This window comes from Prionailurus bengalensis, chromosome D3, assembly GCF_016509475.1.
Source record: "Prionailurus bengalensis isolate Pbe53 chromosome D3, Fcat_Pben_1.1_paternal_pri, whole genome shotgun sequence".
Taxonomy (NCBI): Eukaryota; Metazoa; Chordata; class Mammalia; order Carnivora; family Felidae; genus Prionailurus; species Prionailurus bengalensis.
The window spans coordinates 29,993,079-30,012,799 of NC_057356.1; the positions used below are offsets into that span (position 1 = coordinate 29,993,079).

At 46.9% G+C, this 19,721-nt stretch overlaps 1 long non-coding RNA gene across 1 annotated transcript; it reads left to right on the forward strand.

The window, feature by feature from the left end:
• Nucleotides 1–3,038: 3,038 nt before the first annotated feature.
• LOC122470034 lies at nt 3,039–5,223 on the forward strand. The gene is made up of 2 exons (XR_006293799.1): nt 3,039–4,249; nt 4,810–5,223. It is a non-coding gene; the product is annotated as an uncharacterized LOC122470034 (long non-coding RNA).
• The last annotated feature ends 14,498 nt before the right edge of the window (nt 5,224–19,721 follow it).

The following is a 19,721-nucleotide window of genomic DNA, read 5'->3' on the forward strand; positions in this document are numbered from 1 at the left end:
AATAATGTAGAAAGTACAGAAACGCGAACAGGAGAGAAAATCCCCCCCCTCATACTTTGCCCAGAAGAGCCACTGCTGATATTTTGATGTACTTCCTCTACTTTAACCGTAAACTAGAACAACCATAAAAAGTATACATAAAATGTATTTGTAAAGTTTAAAAAGTAATAATAAAATAGGTCATGTACCACCTTAGAATCTGAACATGACCAGGACCTCAGGAGCCCTTGCGTTAACCATCTCTATACTTTTTCCCATAGTTTTATGTCCTCTGGGTGCCATTGAAACAACTGTTTTTCAGCTTCATCTGTTTTTGAACTTCATATAGATTCAGTGAGACTGCATGTGTTTTCTCTCTCTCAAGACTGTCTTTCATATCCATCCATGTTGAGGCTCCTCTTCACTGCTGGTGGAGGAGCCACCACCTGGCTGTGTGCCCAGTCCTCGGTGACACTAGGCAGGTCTGCCTGAGGAGCCGGCCCGCCACCACCTCTGGAGCCCCAAGTGAGGGTTTCTTCGGGGCTCTATCATCATGCAACCTATTGTTTTGATTTGTTTTGTCTTTAAAAATGGAGACAGCTTAGTTTTTTTCCTGTTACAAAGAGGAATACAAAGATTCTTTTAAAATAAAACAGAAGAAAAGTATAAAGAAATTGCTAGCACAGCCTGGAGACTGTGCTGGTTGTATCTGGTGTATGTCCTTCCAGACTTGACCTTGCATTTCACATAGACAACAAATAGATGATAGATGATAGGTAGATAGATAGACGATAGATAGAGAGCTTTCTTTTGTCACTGAAAAGCACACCCACCCAGGGGCAGGTAAACCTGGGCGTGCATCACACTTGTGAACCTGAGGTTCTAACAACACTCAGGCAGCCTGTTCTGGGTCCCACTAGCGCCACCATTCCATACAAGATGCAGCCAACACCCCTAGCCTCCATCCCTATGCACTTGTCCCACCACTGACTTTGAGTTGACCATTGCCACACTGATCAAAGATCATGCCTGTCTAAGGCTCTGGAAGCATGTTACAGACTGACTTCCAGAAAGGCAGCACCCCACTCCTCAGAGCCCAGAAGGCCCCCCTGGAACCTAAGGAAGGGACAGCACGGACATGGATAGACAGGCACCCAAGGACATTGCCCTTCTATCTGTCCCACCCTGACTCTTGCTCTGCTCTGAGGCAGGAGGCAGAGAGGGGCTCTGAGGTTTCTTCCCAGTTCCTGGGGGCATCCACCACAGAGTGGTCCCTCCTCAGGAGGTCTCAGAGGAGGCAACCTCTCCCCAATGGTTGCCTCTCCCCAATGGTGTTTCCTTGGCAGCACCGAGCCCCAGGTGGAAGGAGAAGGCTTGGGACTGTGAGCTCTGGGGGGTGCTGGGAGGGTGTGAGGGCTGCGAGTGGGGGGTTGTGGACCGGGGTCTGTGGGGTCTGCACATGTTGGGCTGTGGGAAGGCGCAAGAGGCCTGCTGCTGGTCCCCACAGTCAGGGCCCCAGGAGGTATTTGGTCTCCTCTGCCCGAGATAACACATGGCTGCTCAGTTTCTGAGGCCAGAGGCCCAAGTCTGGCCTTCCTGGGGCACCTGCCCTTGATGTGGAGGTTGGAGGGAGGTTGGAACCTCCAGCAGCAGGGCCTGGGGCTCCCACTCTGGGAATGGGTCTGAAAGCCTTGGCTGTCAGGCCCAGCAGGGGCCCCAGTTGCCCCAGGAGACAGAGGGGAGCTTGAAGGGGGTGGGGTCAATGGGACCTTAGAGACTGGGCTCCACCCACTCAGCTTTCACAGCAGAAACTGAGGCCCACAGGGGGCAAAGGACTTGCCTAGGTTACACTGTGAGCCTGGCTACCAGCTTCTAGGCCCAGTGCTCTCCATCACATGGCACTCACATGTCCTCGGCCCTGAGGGGCCCCCTCTCTGCTGGGCCTCAGCCCTGTAACCTGCACCCTGAGACACAGCATCGTTTCTGGGCTGTGGAGCTGAAGCACATTCAAGCACATCCTGGCTCCGTTGGCACTTGTCACTGTGCAAATCAATAAAGGGAAACCTCACTAAAGTGGACCCTGGAGGATAGAAGGCGAGGCCAGAAAAGAGAGCTGTACCACTCAATGTCAATTATAGGGAGAACAGTCAGTTACAGACCTCAAATGAAGAATCATCAACAGAAAATAATGACCACAATTACAGGCCCAAAGGGACAAGACGTACCTTGAAACTTCTGTAATAAACCCACCCCGTCTGCAACTCAGCCAATGAGAAACTATCCTCACCCTCCCCTCCAGCCACCTCTCCTTCAAGGCCTGGGGGAGCCGAGTGAGCCCACTACCCCACACCCACATTCCAGGTTCCTTCTGATGGGCCAGGCCCACCCTCCTATCACTGCCCTAGCTCAAACACCTCAGGTCCACGCCTGAGGAGAGGAGCTTGGGTCTGTCAGGAGCTGATGGCCAAGTGGTCAGGAGCCCAGCCAGGAAGTCACCATGCATGGTGCAGAGGTATCACCCACACAAGGATGTCACCATCTTACCCAGCTGTCCTCCATGGGCCACATGGTGTCCTGGCTACATTCCTGGCCAAGACATCCCTGTACAATGCTCTGTCTCTCTCTGTCTCTGTCTCTCTCTCTCTCTCTCTCTCTCTCTCACACACACACACACACACACACACACACACACACACACATTCGGTTTCCCAGGATCCTCCCAGAGCCCCAATGCTGGGCCTTCTCCCAGGGGAGGGGTGGGACAGAAGAGCTTAGGGTCTTGAACCTCCAGGTCCCCCCAACACAGGGTGCACAGACTGCTCCCCCCATAAGGGAAGAAAGCATCATGGGGAAAAGGAATTTCCAGACCAGAGGGTCCCTGAGAGGGGTCTCCTCCATGCTAGATGCAGGGGAAACACAAAAATACCAAGAACACTGACATGGTTGTGGCACACTCACCACACATAAGCAACAAATCCTAACCTGTGGTCAAGCAGCTCCCAGCTTTCCGTAAGAGAAGAAAAACAGCTGGCCAAGCTGGATTCCCTTGTTCTGCCCTTGTCTCCTAGTTCTATGTACTCCCTATTCTTGGAAAGAAACCCAGCGTCATTCATTACACACGTAGCTACTGATCTGCTCTGAAGCCTGGCATTGCTTTAGGCCCTGGGGACATGACTGTGCTGAGACCAAGTCCGAAGCAAAGTTCCAGTGGGTGGCAGAGGTCAGAACAAAGACATGTTATGTTGTAGTATGTGGTGTGATGAGTTCTTTAGGAAAAGGGAGAGGTTAAGGAAAGAGTGTGGCAACTGTTAGCTTAGATGGACGGTCAGGAGAGGCTACTCCTGAAGGAAGTGAGAGGATCAGCCAGGGAAGGTGCTTGGGGAAGAGTGCTCCCTTGCAGAAGGAACAGCAAGTGCAAAGGTCCTGGGGAGGGATGTGCCTGACAAATTGCAGGAACAGCAAGGAGGCCAGTGTGGCCTGATTACAAGGAAGGCTGGGAGGCGGCAGAGGGAGCCAGAGTGTACTTGGGGCCTTGCAATTTGTGCAGAGCATCTTGAATTTTGTTCCAAGTTTTCAAATGTACCCGAACATCATGTCGACATATCTTGTTCCTTCTAACTTTCTACGTATAATCAACCAGGCTCTAACCACTGAGCTCATGGCTCCGTGTGTGAATAGACAGCATGGTACTGGCCATCCGGGTAGATGGATGAACATTTGGGCAGGTCCCATTCCTCCTTCACAAACACTGGCCCAGGGAACCCCTGCGCATCTGTGGTGCACACAGCAGACCTAGAACTGCAGACACAGGGAGTCTCTATTCCTACAACCGCGGGGACATGGGATGTCTATGTTCACTTTGCTATGAGCCAGCTCTTAGGAGCAGCCGGACTAATTTACTGCCTGGAGACAGGTCATGGCCCCACTCTCCACGTTCGTGCGCTTCCTTGGATTTTTGACGTTCCCAGGTTGCTGCCCCCGCGGTGTGCATCACCCCCTCCCCCTCCCCCTCCTCGGGCCCCGCCGCAGCACTGGGAACCCGGGTAAAGCCCACTGGCGTCAATCGGCAGTCACTAAGTCCCGCCGTCCTTGTCCTCATTCTACCCTGCCTAATATGACCCTGGATTCTGGAACTTCAGTTTCCCGTGGCCTCACTCGGAATTCCCTGAGCCCTCCCCGCGGTCCTGGTCTCCGCTCCTTCGTGTCCGCGCCCTGGAGCCCCCACCTGAGCATCTAGCGGGGGGACAGAGACCCCTGGCGACCGAAAAGGGTAAGGTGGGTCCAGGAGCCCGGGTGGGGCTGCCGGGGGCTAGAGAGGGATGGCGTGGGGCGACCCTCGGAGAGCACAGAGAACCCCGGACCACCTCCCTGGGACTCACGCTGTGGACAGAAGCTGGGCTAGCGGTGTGCCCAGAGGGGGGCCCTCTCCGGATCGCCCCCCAGTGTGGGCAGGGCAGCCCGGCTTCTGGGGTTGAAGGCAGGAGGGTCCTGGAGCCCAAGGAACACCTCTTCCTCTCAAGCTGCAGACCGTCGCCGGCCCCGCCCACTCTCCCACCAGGTTCCCATCCTGCCTGGGGTTCTCTTTCTTAGCCCGAGGTTCTTCCGTGTATAGTAAGGGTCCTCCCTTGGCTCCAGAGGACCAGTGAATGAGAGTGAAACAGTGTGAGGCTTGGACAGGAGGGTGAGGAGTCAAGAAAGTGCTTGTCTAAGGGATTGTGTGTGGGGTGAGTGTTTGTAGGCGTCTGGGTGTAAGCAAGTGTGAATGTATGTAGGTGATGTTCATTCCTCTCCCAGCTGATTCACATATACCTCTTTCTCTTCCCCTCAAAGAAAAACCAGAGCCGCAGGGAAGTTTGTGAAAATTAATAAAGGGAAACTTTCCTGAAATGGAGTGGCAGCAGCTCTCAAGACTTACCACTAGACTCAAGGGTTGTCAGTTACTGATCCTCAACAGAAGCATCAACAGGAAAGAATCATCAATTATAGGCCTCAACAGAGAAAGCTGGGCATTGTATCTCCTACAAGAAACTGACCACCCAGCTACTCCGCCAATGAGAAGGCTTCATCACCCTGAACGCTTGTCTTTCTCCAATGATCTCCTTCAAAACAACCCCTCCCAACTTCCTCCTTCTCCATATGATAATGTTTCTCTCCTTTGTTGGACTAGCCTATGGTTGTTTCCCCAGCTTGAATTGCAGTATTCTGGTATTCCCTAATAAACCCATTTTTGCTGGGAACATGAAATGCTTTTTTAAGGTCAACATTACTTGGAGATCAGAAGTAGGATCCAGAGAAGACACCCCCCCCCCAACAATTCCGAGGCTGGTGAGCAAACAGGTGATGGTACCCGCAGAGCTCACTGCTTTCTTGTTGAGTTTGAGGATAAGTCTCTCCTGGATTTGGAGCTCCACTTTCTGCATTTTGAGCTTTCTAGGATTCATTTGGGATTGATTTTAGAGCTTTCTTTGTTCTTTCTGAGAGTACTCATTTGGACTTTGGTCCAATTTCCTATTTATGTTATTTTATTATTATTATTTTAAACGTTTATTTATTTTTGAGACAGAGAGAGACAGAGCATGAACAGGGGAGGGGCAGAGAGAGAGGGAGACACAGAATCTGAAACAGGCTCCAGGCTCTGAGCTGTCAGCACAGAGCCTGACGCGAGGCTCGAACTCACGGACTGTGAGATCATGACCTGAGCCGAAGTCGGACGCTTAACCGACCAAGCCACCCAGGTGCCCCTATTTATTTATTTTAGAGAGAGAGGGCAAGTGAGGGAGAAGGGCAGAGAGAGAGAAAATCCTTTTTTTTTAATTTTAAATTTATTTTGGGAAAGAGAGAGTGCACATGTGTACACAACCAGGGGGAGGGGCAGAGAGAGAAGAGAAAGAATATCCTAAGCAGGCTCTGGGGCTTGAACTCACCAATGGTAAGATAATGACCTGAACTGAAATCAAGAGTTGGATACTTAACTAAGTCACCAGGTGCCCTGAGAGGGGGGTGGGGGAGAAAGAAGGAGGAAAAGAGAATCTTAAGCAGACTACACCCTCAGTGCGGAGCCTGATGTGGGGCTGAATCCCAAGGCCCTGGGATCACAACTTGAGCCAAAATCAAGAGTTGTAGGCTCAACCGCCTTAGCTACCCAGGTGCCCCTGTCCAACTCCTTTTTAGAACCAGCTATTTCTATTGAAACTGTCCTAGCCCTTGGTCTGATTTCTTTTGGAACCAGACTGTGCCTATTAAAACTGTGTTTATGAATTTTTCTGCTCTAGATAAAAACCTCTAAGAAATGGGGTCCCAGCCCTCTAAATGCTTTAAGAGGGCCCTCCCCTTCTGGGACCCTGGCCAGTTTTATCTTTAAAAACTGTGCACATTTCTCATGCACATTTCTAACTAAATGGACTGACTTGATCAAAAGTAATTTAAGAACACCCATGGCCATTATGGAGAATTTGAGGCCACTCTGGCCATCATGGGGATTTTTCAGTCTCTCCATACGTCCTTTTCTCAAAACTGAATTGGGCAGCCATGCTTCTAAAATTGTCAAAACTGGATGGATGGTATTCAGTTCTATTTGGATTGGTTTTGAAGCTTTCAAATATTATCAGGAATCTAAAATTATCTCTGCAAAATACAGTTTCTAGGCTGAGACAAAGACAAAAAGGCATCTGAGGCCTGTTTTCCCCTCCCTGCTTTCTTTGTCTCCAAATACACAGCAGCCATTTCATCAGGCCCCACTTCGGGTGCTATCTTCTTCCCCTCTGCACCACCTCCATCTCCTCTATTTCCTCAGTTTCCCCATCCAATTATCCTGCCCAAATGTCCTGAACCTCTCCTTGCTCCATCCTACCTTGAACCTATCAGAACCTGCCCCTTTATTTTATTTTTTTAGTGTTTTACTTACTTTTGAGAGAAAGAAAGAGAGGCCAAGCACAAGCTGGAGATGGGCAGAGAGAGAGGGAGACACAGAATCAGAAGCAGGCTCCAGGCTCCAAGCCGTCAGCACAGAGCCCAATGTGGGGCTTGAACTCACAAACTGTGAGATCATGATCTGAGCTGAAGTCGGACGCTTAACCTACTGAGCTACCCAGGCACCCCAGAACCTGTCCCTTTAAAGTCAAACCTTCTGAGGATCCAAATTAATGCCAAATATCTTCCATTCCCGGGACTAAGGCCGAATTTGGAGCCATAATCAAAGTGTTTCCTAAAGTGACTGAGGATCCCCATAAGTTTGCTGAGGATTTTAATAGAGTTGTTAAAACTTACCAACCTCATCTCTCAGATTTAGACCAGTTAATCCAGTGTTTGTTGGTGAGGGGCAGGCCAAACATTGGGGGATGAAACTTGCCCAATGGGAACATCCTGAAAGAAAAAAACAAAACCTAACTTTCGACAAAAATGTTAGAACACTAGCTGAAAACCTCCACTGAGCTTGTACAATAGCTTTGCGTAAGCTTGTTGATTGGAATGAAATTCAGGCTTGCTCACAAAAATTTGATGGATCTGTTTGTGACTATTGTAATCAACATTTGTTTGTTTTCAAAGAATATTCTGGTCTTCCTTTAGATGTTGAAAACACTCGGGTCACCTTAATGCCATGTTTATTAAGGGGCTGAACTGGGATCTTTCTCTTTTAGTTAAAACAACCAGGATGCAATGGGAGACTATGTCCCCTCCAGATATAATCAGTTTGACAAACCAGCTTTCACACCCCAGATGAGACACCTAGAAGAAACACTTCTAAAATTCTTAATTTTCACCTCTCACCAGTGGAGGCCCCCGGACAAAACCAAAGGCCTCATGGTCTGTGCTGTTACTGCAGAGACCCAGGACATGGGGGAAAAGATTGTTACAAAGTGAAGTGTTCCAGATGCCTTCAGCCCTCTAGTCAGCTTCTCCAATGTCCTAATTCCCAAGGATAGGGCTCTGCCCAATCCTCCTTCTTAATTGTCTCAGAGAAACAATGCTCCAGATTGGCAATAAATCTCTCTGTTGTTATTTTAATTTAAGGTTATTTATTTTGAGAGAGAGAGGCAGAGAGGGGCAGAGAGAGAGGATCCCAAGCATGCTCTGCACTGTCAGCACAGAGCCCGATGCAGGGCTCGATCTCATGAACCATAAGGTCATGACCTGAGCCAAAACCAAGAGTTGGACACTTAACCGACTGGGCCACCCAAGTGCCCCTCTCTGTCATTGTTGACCCTGGAGCTACACTCTTGGTACTCAACCCCACTGCTGTAAAGCAGCCTCTTCCTCAGAGTACTAAAGCAGCTCAAATACTAGGGGGCTCTAATAAATCTCTAAAGGTTCCTGTCTCAAAACCTATCCCCTTTTGCTAAGGTGCTTTGAGAGATACCCACTCTTTTCTTCTTAGTTCCTCTGCTCGTAATCATTTTGAGGGCTGAGATTTCTTTTTTAGGGAATGGGGGGGGACAAGATTTATTAGGAAATATCAAAGGGGAGAACTAGTTCTAGAATTTGACAATGGTAATAAAAAAAGCCAACCAGGTCAATTAAATGACACTTTGACATCCTTCATTTTCTCTATCTTGGATGGGATGATAGCAGAGTCTGGGGACACTGAAAATGTGTCCCTATTGAATCACTTACCATCCCCTTTAAGGGCAAAATCTCCACAGTGAACTTCTTTCAACATTCAAATAGATCCCTGAAACCTCTCCCCCAAATTAGTCAATACCCTATAAATAAAGAACCCTTCAAGGCATCAAGCCCATAACAGAAGATTGTAAGGCTCAGGACCTCATCATCCCCTGTTCTAGTCCCTAAAATACACTTATTTTACCTGTGAGGAAGCCCATTGGTGGAGACAGAGGTTTGTCCAGGGCATCTGAGCAATGAATAACATTGTTATCCCTTAGCACCCTGTCTTCCTAACCCCCACCTGCTAACTGGCATCTGTTCGCCCTGAAAGCCAATTTTTCCACTGTAATTGATCTGTGCAGTGTGTTTTCAGTAATCCAGTTGATAGAAATAGCCAATATCTTTTTGCTTTCACTTGGGAAGAACGGTAATACACCCAGACAGTGATGCCCCAGGGTTTCACAGAGAATCCTTACTTTTCACAAATCTCAAAAGCTGATTTGGACGACAGAATGTTTTCCACAGGCTCTACTTTGTTGTAACACACAGATGATTTGCTTCTCTGCTCCCTTTCCCAAACCTCTTCACAGGAAAACAATATCTACCTGTTAAAACTTTTGGCCCTAGAGGGCCATAAAGTCCTCAAAGAAAAATTGCAGTTCACTCCAACTCAGATTTGATACCTAGAGCACCTGATCTTGGAACAAGGACTACATTTGGATCTAGGTAGCCTTTGTGGCAGCCTGAAATCTGAAATTCCCCAAACCTAACACTAAGTGCCAGTTATGAGGTTTTCTTGGACTGCCTGTCTACTGTTGAAATTGGACTCGAAACTTCTCTTTTCTGGCTCAACCTCTAAATGCTTTACTAAGAAATGACAAACCTGGCCTTCTTATTTAGAAAAATTGGGACAACATAGTTTGGGAGACAAAAACCCCCATTCTTGGGCACCCTAATTATTGCCTTCCCTTTTTTTCCTTTTATGTGAGAGGGAAGGGAATACCTTTGGAGTACTTGCCTAAAAACATGGAGACAATCATTAGCCCATAAGGTACCCTAGCCAACAACTGGACCCTGTGGCATGGGGATATCCCCCATTGCCCCAGAGCCATTCCTGCCACTGCCCTTTCGGCTAAGACTACTGAAGAGGTAATTGTGAGGTCCCCTTTAATCATCCCTGTGCCCCATGCAGTAGAAGCCCTCCTAAATTCTCATCAGTCAATACTCTTCAGCCAGCTGCCTCACTTCCTAGGGGATCCTCTTGCAGCCTGCTCCCCTAGAACTCCTTCTTGCTGCAGTAACCTTAACCTGGCTATTGTTCCTCCTTCATGGACAAGACCCCTTGTAACAGCTTAACACTGACAGATCACCTTTTGGCTCCCCATGACAGTTTGTTAGCAATTCCTTTAAATTTTTGTTTACGTTTTTATTTATTTTTGAGACAGAGAGAGACAGAGCATGAACAGGGGAGGGTCAGAGAGAGGGAGACACAGAATCCGAAACAGGCTCCAGGCTCTGAGCTGTCAGCACAGAGCCCGATGTGGGGCTCGAACTCACAGACTGTGAGATCATGACCTGAGCCGAAGTCGGACGCCCAACTGACTGAGCCACCCAGGCGCCCCTGTTAGCAATTCCTTTAACCACTGCATATTTTCCAGGGTTTACCAATGGGTTTCATAGAAGTATGAAAGTATTAATTAATTAATTAGTTAATTAATATAAATAAAATAAAGTATGAAAATAGTAAATATTGTGCTGGGTATGCTATTGCAACTCCTTCTGAACTTGAGACCACACCTTTACCTTTAGCTACTTCCTCAACAGGCTGAGATTTACCCCCTTACTCAAGCTTGTATCTTACCAATGGTGAACTGCAAATGTTTATACCCATATTTCGTATGCCTTTTGGGTTACTCATGACTTTGGAATGTTATGGAAACAGCAACGTTATGTAAGGTTTCCTTACCTCTAATGGGGATAAAATCTAAAGTGGCTCCTGTGTCAAAAATTTATTAGATGCCATACACATGGCTGGTAGTTCTCGTTATTGTTAACGTACCTGGGCATTCCAGACTGGACTCCCTGGAAGCCAAAGGAAATCACCTTGCTGATATTTCTGGCAAAAATGATGCTGTTAAAAAAACAATGACTAAACCTTTCTCATGGTCCAAAGAGATGTTCTCCCAAATGATCATTTGGAAAAATTGACACCCAACAATTGGCCCCAGAAAAGGAAAACCAATATTGGAAATCTAATAGTTGTTGGTTTGGGGGGCCTGGGTGGCTCAATTGGTTAAGTGTCCAGCTCTTGATTTTGGCTCAGGTCATGTTACCAGGGTAGTGGGACTGAGCCCTGCATCAGGCTCCACGCTGAGCATGGAGGTTACTTAAGATTCTCTCTCTCTGGGCCCCTGGGTGGCTCAGTCATTTAAGCGTCTGACTTTGGCTCAGGTCATGATCTCATGGTTCAGGAGTTTGAGCCCCACATCAGGGTCTCTGCTAGCAGCATAGAGCCTGCCTCAGATCTTCTGTCTCCCACTCTCTCTGCCCCTCCTGCATGCACATGCACGGTCTCTCTCTCTCAAAAATATATAAACATTAAAAAAAAAAAGATTCTCTCCCTTTGCCCCTCTACCCCACTCATGTATTCTCTCCCTCTCTCTAAAATAATTAATTAATTAATTAATTAATTGTTGTTGGTTTGATAAAAAGAGAGAACTCTGATTTATCAGGATGATAAGTAACAATTTGGCCTGTTCAGAAATTCTAGATTTCCTACTACCTACCACTGCACATGCATTAAAACATTGGTGCACTGACAAAATTATGGCATTCGTGAACCAATATTGGTGGGGAAATATTAATAAGACTGCAAAAAATGTCTACCTCACTTGTCCCAACTGTCCAAAGTACAGTCCAGGGAACCTTGTTTAAACTGTTCCCAGACACTTTAAACTGCCCACTGGATCATTTGAAGTTCGGCAAATAGATTTCATACAGCTTCTCTGGTCTCATGGATATAAATGTGTTTTAGTCATGGTTTGTAGGATTTCTCACCAGGCCAAAGTTTCCCATTGTAGACAGACTATTGCTGCTTCTACAGCTAAAATTCTGTTAGAAAATGTTATCCCTACCTGTGGAACCCCTTTAGAATTTCATAATAATCAGGGAACCCATTTTGCTGATTGATTTGCTTCAGCAAGTGTATTTGGCCAATTATACAACACTTCCATTGTACATATCAACCTCAATCCTCAGGATAGTTGAACATACTAATGGCACTATTAAGACACGACTGGCAAAAGTTGTAGAGACCCTACAAATATATGGCTGAAAGCATTGCAATCAGTCCTTCTACATCTCAGATCTATCCTCTTTGGAATTTGGAGACTCTCACCCTTTGAGAGGGTCACAAGACCTCAAATGCACTTGGCCCCTCCCTCCTTTGACCCACAATTGAAGGAGATATATTTCAATATCGTAAAGGTTTAGTTGCTTCTATTAAAAATAACCATGCTTCAGTAGAGCAGTCTTTTCACCGTGTACTCCCAGGAGATTAAGACCTTAAGCATCACGCCTTGCAATCTGGAGATATTGTCTATTGGAAAAGATACCTTCAGAAAGACTCCCTTCAACCTTGCTGGAAAGGTCCTTAAAAGGGGCTGCTAACCAACCCTTGTGCTGCCAAACTCCAGGGAACAGACTCTTGGATTCACGTAACACGTGTAAAGAAAGTACCAAAATCTCACTGGACCTGTACAGCATCTGGTGACCTGGAACTGAAGCAGATGACATCTGACACTTTCCCTTTCCCAAGATGTCCAGACAAGGCCTGTTAGAAGGCTCAAGATTAACAGAAGATTGTGCTTTTCATCTGGACCATTGAATAACTCTGGATTCTTACCCAAGTTCATGGTTTCTGAATTTATTGGACTGTATCATGGATAATACATTCAGTTCCATTTTGAGATAACAGTGCTGTTTTAAAATGTCTTTAAGGTTTTGCTGTTTTGCAAAAAGTTCATCAGCTATTGCTTCATGTTTAGACCTGCACTACATTGTCCCCAATGCACTTGGTTAATTCTGTAAGTGTGCTTTTGCAGTATTCATTATTCTGTTTTCATGACTGCTTTAAAGTGGGGAATTCCAGGAGGCATACATGACTCCGGGTTTGCCTCCACAAGGAGAACTTTTCTCCCCTAAGTTATAATAAGTGCCAAGAAATATTTTCAGTTGGCTGTCTTCATACCTAGGGTTCTGAAACCCTAGGATCATCATGCAATTTGGAATTATCATATGATGTTTCATTTTGTACTTGTTGGCTGTCCAACCTTTATAAAAAGGATGTGTCCAAGAAGGAGATGATCTCCAGTGTTTACGATCTTGATAAATACGGACTATAGTTGGGAAGTGCCTGAGAGTTTTCCTGCTCCACCTCCTTGTTACTTGAACATGACCTCAGTAGATTTCCAATTTGTACAACTTCTCTACATTGTGACACATGACACCCAGGAAAGGTCCTGGCACTGAGGAACAAAAGACCACTGAAAACCTGACTCTCAGGGCACCTGGGTGGCTCAGTCAGTTGAGCATCTGACTTCAGCTCAGGTCACTATCTCAGGGCTCTTGGGTTCGAGCCCCATGTTGGGCTTTGCTCTGATGGCATGTAGACTGCTTCAGATTCTCTGTCTCCATCTCTCTCTGCCCCTTCCCTGCTCATGCTCTATCAAAAATAAACATTTTTTAAAAATTAAAAGAAGACATGGCTCTTGATCAGCAATGCTTTCAGAGAAAGATCTTCATCAAAAAGACAAAATGTGAAAATTAATAAAGGGCGAACCTCACTGAGTTGGAGTCGGGAAGCCAGAAGAGGGAAGCTCTCATGCCATACCAAGACTCAAAAGTTTTCGATTACTTTTGAGTAATTCTTCTACAAAAGAAGAATCCTCAATAGGAAAGAATCAATTACAGGCTCACAGGAAAAGAGGAACATTGCATCTCCTACAAAAAATTGACTACCCCAGAAACTCAGGCAGTGAGAAATGGCCATCACCCAGAACTCTTGCCTTTCTCCAATGGAGTTTCATTTATCTTTTTTTAATAGAAGTTCTATTTCTTTAAAAGTTTATTTATTTTGAGAGGGAGAGACCGGGGAGGGTCAGAGAGATAAGGAGAGAGAGAATCCCAAGCAGGCTCTGCACCATCAGCACAGAGCCCAACATGGGGCTCGAACTCATGAACCGTGAGATCATGACCTGAGCCAAAGTCAAGAGTCAGACACTCAACTGACAGAGCCACCAGGTGCCCCTCCAATGGACTTTCATTTAAAATAGTCCCTCCCAACTTCCTCTCTTTCTTTTCAATAATATAATGTTCCTCTGCTTTGTTTGCTGGACCAGCCAACGATTTTTGCCGTAGCTTACTTGTCACAGACTGCAATTCCCTGCTATGAGTAATCCTATCTTTTGCTGGTAAAATAACGGTGGCTGCCTATTTTTAAGGTCAACAAATTAAAGTAGTAAAAACAGGTTTTATTCAGGGACTATTGGAATAGGAGGAAAGAGACCTCAGTATAGAACCAGGCTCATTTCAAATACAGCATGGGCAGGTGGGGATTTGTTGCCAAGGCAAAAGGCAAGGGGGCAGTGGATAGAAGATTACTAAGAGGGGAGACCATGGTAAGGGGGATTCTGGCTAACCCGACCTAACAGGATTCTTTACTGAAGACAGGCCAGGGTGATCAGACCTTACCTGGGGGATGGCAGAGGAAGAGGAACCCAATCAGAATTGAGTGTGGGGGGATTCTGGTTAGATGGACTTCAGAGAGTTCTTGCTAAAATCAGATAATAGAAGGAAGTGCACAGATGAGCCTAGGAGAAGGTTCAGGAGCCTGACTGCAGTTCCATCCAGCAAAGAGTCTTTGTCAAGATTCACACACCCATTTGATATCCTGTAACTTAGATACTGAAATAGAAGATTACCCACTATTAATACATCTAGTGTTAGATTGTATGGAAATGGGGGGGCTGTTATTATAAATGCATGTAGATGTAGGGGTGCCTGTCTGGCTCAGTTGGTGGAGCATGTGACTCCTGATCTCAGGGTTGTGGGTTTAAGCCCCATATTGGGTGTAGAGAGAACTTAAAAATAAAATTCTAGGGGTATCTGGGTGGCTCAGTTGGTTAAGTGTCTTGATTTCAGCTCAGGTCATGATCTCACAGTTGGGAGATTGAGCCCTGAGTCGGGTTCTGCACTGAACAAGGAGTCTGTTTAAGATTCTCTCTCTCCCTCTCCTTCGTCCCTGTCCCCACTTGCACCCGTGTTGGGTTCTGTGCTAACAGTGTGAAGCCTGCTTGGGATTCTTTCACTCCCTCTCTCTCTGCCCCTCCCTTGCTCGTGCTCTCTTAATTTCAAATTAAATATTAAAAAAATTGTTTTTAATCTTAAAATAGATATTCACATAGAAACAAGACATGCCAGTAAGTACTAACCTACTTACTTGGTTAGAGCTGGTGTTTATTGTTCCCACTGCCCATTCTGTATTCCCTTTGCCCTCAGCAAGCACCTCAGCTGGTCAGGGTTACTTGTCCAGTGGGGTAACCCAAATCTCCATTCTTGAGGGTCTAGGACATGAGCACTCCTGCTTGAAGGAGTCGGGAGTAGTTGGCATTAACTGTCATCATGGGATGAAGGTACCCTGAGGTCCTCAGAGTTCCAGACACATTCCTTCCAGCCCCCAATACCTGACAGTCAGACCAATCACCCGTGCCCAATTGTTCACTGGTATGAGATGCCCACAGTGGCCAAGGGGGTGGCCTCTTGTGTGCTTGGAAGAAGCCTGCTTCTCTTGGGAATGAAAACTTCTAAACTAGTAGAGCCCAAAGTTCGGCTGACATTCTTGCTGGTGGTGTCCCAGGCTGGTGAACCTTGGTGAGGGGGGGTAAGCGGCACCTCAAACTGGTTTTCTGGTTACATGTTTCTGGTTACTAGCATCATTGTGTTGTATTCCAAGAACATAATTTATACTTCAGCCCTTTGACATCTGCCGATTCTGTTCTTTATAGCCCAGCATGTATGCACTTTTTGTTTTGTGTGCCTTGGAAACAATGTGTTCTGCACTCAGCATGTGCTGCTCCATGGATGACTAGGAGGTTAACTGTCTTGTTCAAGTCTTCTCTAGCCTTTTCCATTTACAGCACACTTGTTCTGTTAGTTCCTGGCAGGGATGTGTAAAAATCTGGTAGCACCCATGCATCCGGTAGGAGTCCCCAAGCTTGGTTTCCTGTGGAGGTGGAGGTTGGATGCCCAGCAGCTGCCTCCCCTCTGGCTTCAGACCCGCAGAATGGCTGAAGCAAAGGTGAGAAGGAGATGCTGGATCTGCTCCTGTGGAGAGGCCAGAGGGGAGGCAGCTGCTGGGCATCCCATAGGCTGGTGTGCACCCCACAGGTAGGTGGGGTCCTGTTTCTCTGATCTCTGCCAGGCAGACTCCCAGCACCCCCTGGTGACCTCTTGCTTCATGTCAGATACTTAGCCCTGGAATGCACTGAGGTCTCAGACAAGGAGACCTTGTCCGCTGCTGCCCTGGACAGTTCTCCTCTGTCTCTATGGATTGGCTGGTCTCTTTGTCTCCCTCCCTGTCACTCTCCTGCTGCAGGTACTATGGGGAAACAGGCTCCTGCCAGCATTCTCCCCTTCAGTGTCTGAGAACACAAAATGCCAAGGACTTCTGTTGCCATCTTGGAACTGATTCCAGGCTCTCCCTGCTTCACTCTTCTATGAACTAGCCTTCCCTTGAAATTCCGGCTGGGCCCTGGCTCCATCATAGTGGGAAGAAACCAAGGACCAGGTGAGATTCAGTCACTGTGAGAGTCTGAGATTTGGTTGTCCTGGTCAGGGGCTAGGCTGTGGAGAGTGAGGGCTCAGTCAAAACCATAGTTAGGGTGCTTGCAAAGTCATTTTTAGGAGGACTGTAAATATGTCAGGTGTTGAGATGATGTGAAAGTGTCATAGTGTGACATAAAGGAGAATAGTCACCCTATCTTGGACCCACTCTATCTTCTCATTCTCCACTAACCAGAGTGCTGGCCCTGACCCTAAACTTGGTCTTCCTCCCTGGTCCAGCTGCACCTGACACCTAGAATACAGCACAGGGCTGGGGAAGGTTGTGTGGGGGAGGGGAGCCTGGCCTTCTCAGAATAGCTAATCCTGGAGAAGGATGCCCCATCTTCAGCCCATGCTCTTTCCATGGGTGAGAGATGGGTGTACCCTTAGGGACACCCTTCCACCAGAGGAAGGCATGTTCCAGAACATAGGGGTTCAGTGTGGCTGGAGCGTGGAGGGCCTGGGTGAGGAGGAGGGTGTCACATCAGGAAGGGCCTACAGGCTGGCCTCAAAACTTAGGCTGACAGAAACCAACAGGGGTGTTTGAGGAAGGTAGTGACCCCATCAGAGAGTAGAATGCTTACTCTGACTGCCAAGGGGAGAAAGCCAGGAGGGGAAGTCTGGCCAGTGGTAGGAGGCCAGGGAGGGGGTGGTGCAGCAGGCCAGCAGTGGATGGCAGCAGCCCAAGGTGGGAGCAAATGACAGGAAGAGGTGGCATCAAGAGATACTAAGGGCAAGACTTGGGGGGGGGGATGGAAATCAGTGAATGAGAAGGCACAGCAGGAAGTGGTTTCTAGCTCTTGGCTTGAAATCAGTCTGGAGAAAAGAACAGGTGATAGAAAGAGGGTTGAAAAGCATTCTTGACATGCAGAACAGGCAGGAGTAAGTCTCTTGTGCACATAGCACTTGCTCCACAGCGCAGTGTGGGACCCGGTGGCAGGTTCCTCCCCTACAGGGCTGTCAGATAGAAAGGAAGATGGGCAGAGAGGCCCCTGTTGGAGACCTCCAGGATGGGCTATCAGAAAGGAAAGACCTTGGGCTTTATTTATAAGACCAGATAAAACCTCACTAGCCTCCAAGAAGGCAACTAATTCTACCCCCTTTTCACTCCCACCATGAACCCAGGATAGCTCTTCACTTTTGGGGGTGCCTGTGGTCCTGGGAGACCTATCCAGAACCACACAAGGTGCCACTTCCTTTTTCTTGAAGATGAGGCAACATGAAGGCTACATAAGGAGCACATTGTTACTTGGCTGCTTGTGACTCCTTCTCTCATTTCTGGTGTGGACATGGAAGACCTAAGTGAGGTGCAGGGAGCAGAAAGAGTAGTGCATCCAGTTATCTCTGGGGAAGAGAAGAGTTAGCCTGGCTAAGTGTGGTGGCAAAAGGAAGACACTTCACTTGGGGAGCTCTTGTAAGAGCCTTTCACAGGTTTGCAGGTTGTCACCAGGTGCTCTGGACCTCAGAGGGAGGACACCCCCCAGGGGGGAGGCCACAGACACTGGAGGTCTTCAGCATGTGCCCCCCACCAGCATTTGGAGGACTGTGCAGTTGTATGGCCTGTACTACAGGAGGGATGGTCCATGTCCTGACACCCCAATTTCACACTCACCAGGCAACCTTCTGATGCAGTTTCCTGGGCTATTAGATACTGAAGATGGGGTTCTCCATCCAAAAAGGGCTTCTCTTTTCCTACCCCCAGTAAATCTGTGCATCAACATTCTGGCAAATATATATATTCACCTTGTGTAATGTTGGCAAATGTCAACTTGCCCCTCAAGGGCTGAGCAACTCAGCAACTTGCCCCTCAAAGGCTGAGCAACTCAGCACACTGAGAGTATATGGTTTTCACTTCGGCTGGTAGTGACTAAACCACTCTTCACCTTGGAGAAGTCCTGGCAACAAGTAACCAAGGCTCCAGCATAACATCCGGAATTGTTCTTCCCTATGGCTGCCAGGTAGATCTAACACTAATTCGCCACACCTTTGGTAAGTCATTGGCGTCAGTTTCCCCATCTGCCAAGAGGAGTGGCCAGAGTGACCATATTCTTGATCCTTTGCAATTATGACAGTGCTTTTCTCCCACCATGGAGAGGGGGAAAGGGAAGGCTGACAGGGAACCCACCTGGGACAGACGGGTGATGGGGACGGAGGTTATGAGATCAAATTACCATACAGGTTCACTCAGGGAGCATGGGACGGATCTGTGATGTCTAATTCTCGCTATATCTGGTAATATTTTCTAAAAAGCAAAGCACCTAGGTTATGTTGAAAGAACGCTGGGAGTAAGAACAGAAAATTAAAGAAATCTTTCAAAACACTAATAGTATAAGAATCTTCTACGCCCCCAGTTTGCCATGAAAGTTTGTATTTCTTACTCCTCTGAGCTCCACAAGGCTGTGAGGTGGCCTCATTCCTCTGTGTTACAGCCAAAAACACTGAAGCCAGAGATAGTTAGAGTGGGTTCAGGACAGAGCCTGGCACTGACGAAGACAGGGAGAAGCAGGTGTGCCCAATGGTGGAGCCTCTAGCCTACCCAGAGATGATACTCCACACATGGTTAATAACTCCTAGAGATAAGAGATTAAAAGACATGGCCTTTCTGGGTTAAATATGTTAATATATGTTAAAATATAAATATGAAGATAATTTATACCTTACTCTAAAAGATAATGATAACTTCTTACATAAAAAGAAAAAGAATTATAGAAAGAATCAGAAAACAAAATCCAACACTTTGCTGTTTATAAGCTATACAGCAAAGCACATGCACAAATTTTAAAAATAAAATGCTGAGCTAAATAAACTCATGCAAATGCAAAGTGAAAAAAGCCAGGGTCTTCAATTATGATATCTGAAAAAGAGAAATTTCAGCTAGAAGCCTTAAGAAAGGCAAGGAGGGTACTAAAAGGCACAATTTTTCAATATATTACTGTTCAATATATATGTTCCAAATATCATGGTACTTACTTAGTGATACCCTGCCTACTTCTCAAAAAGGATTGGAGAGAACTGTACATCTAATATTACAAGGACATACATAAAATAGAAACAAAGTGAAACAGAAATAGGTAGGGTAAGAAACACATCAGACCATGATTTGACCAGGCCAATGAGTGTTCTTAACTATTTTGGGGTCACAGAGCCTTTCCAAAATGTCGTGAATGCTACAGATACCCCACCCCACGCCCAGCCCCAAGCAATTCATTCATGGACATAACCACACAGCTTTGTTTGATCCCTCTACACAACCTCCAAAA